Source organism: Chiloscyllium plagiosum, unplaced genomic scaffold, assembly GCF_037043375.1.
Source record: "Chiloscyllium plagiosum isolate Xiang-an unplaced genomic scaffold, Cpla_swu_hap1 HiC_scaffold_14, whole genome shotgun sequence".
Lineage (NCBI taxonomy): Eukaryota > Metazoa > Chordata > Chondrichthyes > Orectolobiformes > Hemiscylliidae > Chiloscyllium > Chiloscyllium plagiosum.
The window spans coordinates 98,900,640-98,905,490 of NW_028270152.1; the positions used below are offsets into that span (position 1 = coordinate 98,900,640).

Below are 4,851 nucleotides of genomic sequence, written 5' to 3' on the forward strand. Positions count from 1 at the left end.
GTCAGTTATGCTGAAAAAGTGGATTTGAAATTCATTATGTCAGCAGTGATTCCATTAAATGACTGAGCAGACAGAGTGTGAATGGAACTTCATGAGGACATATGTGTTTTTTTTGGAAAGTTCGCTGCTTTGAAAGGTGATGAAGATTAGACTGAAGCAGTGACAGTGATTATCTTTATTGCTTGTTCAACTGGCGAACATGACTGCTATTAACCGTGTCCGTATTAACATCACGGCTCTTAAGGCTGCACTTGTGCATCGGGCCAGTGGCGCAATGGATAACGCGCCTGACTACGGATCAGGAGACTGTAGGTTCGAATCCTACCTGGCTCGCCAGCAACGTCGACTTTAATACCGCTTAAAAACTGATTTTTCTGAAGCCGAAATAAGGTATAAGCTCCTCATCTGCAGGAACGAGAATACCTTCATTAAATGTCCCCGAGAACATCACAGGAAGGAAGCCGAATAGTCGTTCATGTTGCTCATGGGCACCTTTCCATTTCATAAATTCACTGATCGAATAACTGTTGCTCGTGGGAATGCTCGGCTTTGAGCATTTTTCGAAACTCTTTGGCCAGTGGAATCAGAGAAGAATGAAGGGTTAACTGTCCAACTGATCTTTACAGAGAGTGAGTTCCAGAGTCTCCCACCCGCTGACTGATAAAGTTTTCCTACCAGTCTATTCAAAGCTTTCTGCATTTTATCTTATTTCTACAAACTCTGGTGATCGATCAAGAGCAAATGTTTCCTTCAATCTGCAATTCCTTGCTCTTCATTATTTCGTACACGTCAATCATGTCTCCTCACAATCAGCTCTGCTCTGAGAAAAACAACATTTTGAAAGTCTTGTGTTCACTGAAATTTCTTGCCTGTTTTTAACAGTTCGGTGAATGGGGTAGTCCCATTGCTAACATTCAGCACAAACTTTCAGTAAAAGCCACTCAATGCGGGGAACCGTAGTACTGCTCTTTTCGTCAACAATGTGTAAAAGTCCCCTGTAACTTTCGATTTCGCATCCCGTGGGGCTATTTGTCCGTGTTCAACGACGTTTCCCAGGAAGGTGACTTTGGCTTTGGCAGATTCACTTTCAGATAGGTTTACAAACCAGTTTGACTTCTGAATTCGATCAAAAAAGCCTGATAAATGCTGTAAATATTCAATCCACGAGAGACTGAAAGTCACCAGGCACAATATATACCAATCAGTTGCGTATTCGGCAATTACCCTCTCAGTTAACCTCTGAAGTGTGGCTGAAGTGTTTTTCGTACAAACGGCATTCCTTTAAATTTCTGCAGGCCAGTTGGCGTTACAAAATTGCCTTTGATCTTTCTGACAAAGTTCACTACAAGTAACCTTTGAGGAAGTCCAACTTAGAAATGTAAGTTGCTCCTCCAATCTTTTCCACACAGTCCTCCAACTGCAGATATGTATACGCATCCGTCTTTCTAAAAACATTGATTTTGTGATAGTCCACAAATAACTGTTGGGTCTTATCTGGCTTTGGCACCATGATGATGGGTGAACTCTATTCATTGAAACTCACTTCGGTTATGCCATTTTGGTGCATACGTGACATCTCCTTATGAACTTGTACAATTTTAAAGGGTTATGCCTGCAAGGATGTTGCAGAGTCAGAGCAGCATCTCCTATATTTACATCATCTACAATTAGATTATTAATTCCCAGTATATTTCAGCAGATCTCCCCATGCAAGAGTAATAACTCTTTCGATTTTCTTCTGGAAGATAACTGAATAACTTTACCAATTTTGGACAACTTTTGCATTGTCCAATTTTATTTCAGGAACGTCTAATGCAGAATTCCCTGACATTGCTTCTTCCCAGTGTGTCGTCGTCAAAAACACATTCTCCTCTTGCGTTCGTTCTCTGCCAAAATACCGTTAGAGCATATTCCCATCACATTCTGTGAGATTCCTTCATGACTGGAGTCCCTATCAAGTCGCTAACCTCACTCAATTTCCTCTCAATTTGATAAGGTCTTTTAAACCTTGCTTTAAAGTTTCACCGATTAATGAATTTTAAATAATTGCATTATTCCCAGCGGCAAAATTGTGATTTTTTGATTTCTCATACACTTCCTGCTTCACCATTTGCTGCGATACTTTTACATACTGTCTCGACAACTCCCCAACATTATTTAGTTCAACTCTAAAATTTGACACATCATCCAAATGCCTGGTCTCTGTAATCTGACTTATTAATTTTTCCTTAATAAATTTTAATGGTCCTCTTACTTTATGCCCAAAATTGGTTTCAGATGGACTTAGTTTGGTGAATTCTTTTGGTACATCGCAGATCGCAAACAGCACTGACGCAACTCCCTTATGTAAATAATCTGGCTCCTCCGAACCATAAAACCTCAATATAGTCATTAATAATTGACGTCACCTTTCCAGTGCACCCTGTGATTCTGATTTGTACACAGTAGATTTGAATCATTTTATTTCCAAGCTATCTATACACTCCTTGAAAAGTTTGGACGTGAAGTTTGACCCTTGAGCTAATTGTATCTCTGATGGTAGTCTTAATCTAGTTTTTTAAAAAACCGTAATTCGTCCACTATCCTTTTAACTGTCATATTGCATGATTGAACAACATTTGGAAATCTCGTCAATACATCCTTTTTCTGTTAATTAATACTTATTCCCATCTTTTATTGGATGTAGGGAAACTTCACAATGAATGAAGACACTTAAGAAAGATTCCTCGAACGCTGGGATAGATATTAAAGGTGCAGGCTTTATTATTTCCCATGGTTTTCCTATTAGTTGAAATGTATGACACGTCTGGCAAAATTCAAATGCATTCCCCTGCAATCCAGGCCGTAAAAATGTCTTTGTTTTTTAGCCTCCGATTTCAACATGCCTCCGTACCCTCCAATTTGTGGCACATGCGGCACTCGCAGCACCACTTTTCTGTACCCTACTGGAAAAATAAATTCTGCCCATTTCTCACTTGCTTGAATATGTGTTGCTCTCCACTTCCTCCTTAACATATCATTTGCTAAGTAATATCACACGGGGATGCATTCACTCTCCTTCCAAGTACATGTCTTCTGATCCAACTGCTTTAAGTATTCATCTTTCTGCTGTAACTCAGTAGCATAGCAGAGCTGAATATACTTGCATTTTTAACGCTTGTCCCCTGCTGTGTCCCACCTACCTGACAAAAAAAATTGTAATCATATTTCAGCTTCCATATCCGTGCCTTTTGATTTGTCCTGCCTCAGCTTGTGACTATGATCGCGTTAAGACACAATCTGGGGAAATTCCTTGATAAACGTCCTGCATTGCTGCACTTGCCTGCATCTCGACTGGCTTTTCAACTGGAGTAGGCAGCACGCTTACCGGTGATTGAGCTATATCATTTGCAAGCACAAATTGTATTCTTGGAGCTGAGAGTTTGTCCAGACCTCCCACCAGAAATTCCCTACTCTTTCTGCCCACTCTAGCCTCACTGTACATAACTCAGCAATTTTTCGTCCCACCATGAATTCCCGTATACATAGTTCTTCAGGAGTACATGTTTCCCCCTCCTTCTGCATCACAGACAGGCACGATCTTGAGTCCCTCAATATTGTTAACTCTCTATCTGCTACTCCTGGCCAAGGTAAATAAACTTTAACTTTGCAGGTATATTATTAAACCAGATCTAGCACTTCCCCCTTACCAAACTCTGATCGGCTTGTGCACTCTGATGCAACTTTCCACCCTCCACTGTGCTTTCTATTACCATGGCCACAAAACATCCAGGCTTGTTTCGTTTCCCTGCATCTGACTTTCCAGTGCTTTCCCTAGTACTCCAACACTGATTTCATGTGGCCTACTTTATTGCAATGAAAACCTCAGAACTTGTTCCCGTCAAGAGTTTCCTATTTACCCTGTGATAAGTTATCCTAATGATTTTCACAGAGATTTAACTTTCCCTTTCCACGAGAGGATTTCTCTTTGCCTCAATTTCTATCCCTCAGACTTAAAATGATTCTGGAAAGCCATCCTTGTTTTATGGACTACGTCATAACAATCAGCCATTTCAGCTGCTAACCATGTCGTTTTAACAATATGCCCTTCCAGAGTAAGCTTATCTTCAGCCTTTATCTCCAGCCTTTTAAGGTGAATTCCTTTAATAAATGCCAATTTCTGAAGTTCAAACCCTGTCTCCCTTTCTGTCTGCTTGCTGCTCTCTCTTCTTCCCTCTTTCTACTTCAAATCGTATCTCAAACTGCTTCAAATCTGGTGTCTTTTCCTTATCTCTCGAGTCTAACTCAAGCTGCTTCATTTTCAAATAAATTTTCACCATCTCTACAGATTCGCATGGATTTTTCAGCTTAGTTAAATGGTGAGCTACTGCGGTAATGATCTCTCCTTTCCTCACAGAAAGAGGCAAATACAACCCCAGATTATGTCTGCTATTTCCAGAAGCCCGGCCTGAATTATTTTTTGTAAAACTACCAACTTTACATCGTCCATAGCAAGACAACTCTTTGTACCTAAATGAGACATTGTTTTCCCAATCATTGCCTACCCCAATCCAAATCAACACCCGAAATAAAGACGCAAGCACCTATCAGTTGCTCTTTTAATCCATCAACTACCTCCCAATTTATTATGGACGAGGCTAAACCATTCAAAATATTATTAAGCAGACAACCCAGACCGTAACGTTATATTTTTTCGTTAAGTGTACAGTGAAAATTACCCGAGTAAGCTAGTTACAAAAATTATTCACAAAATAACGGATTGAAAAACAAAAGACAGAATATAGAATATCCACAGAACTTAGTCTATCCAAAGTAGTCTTACTTATGCTGTTCTGAAAATACACAACAATC

At 39.9% G+C, this 4,851-nt stretch overlaps 1 non-coding gene across 1 annotated transcript; it reads left to right on the forward strand.

The window, feature by feature from the left end:
• Positions 1-260: 260 nt before the first annotated feature.
• trnar-acg (transfer RNA arginine (anticodon ACG)) lies at positions 261-333 on the forward strand. The gene has a single exon. It is a non-coding gene; the product is annotated as a tRNA-Arg (tRNA).
• The last annotated feature ends 4,518 nt before the right edge of the window (positions 334-4,851 follow it).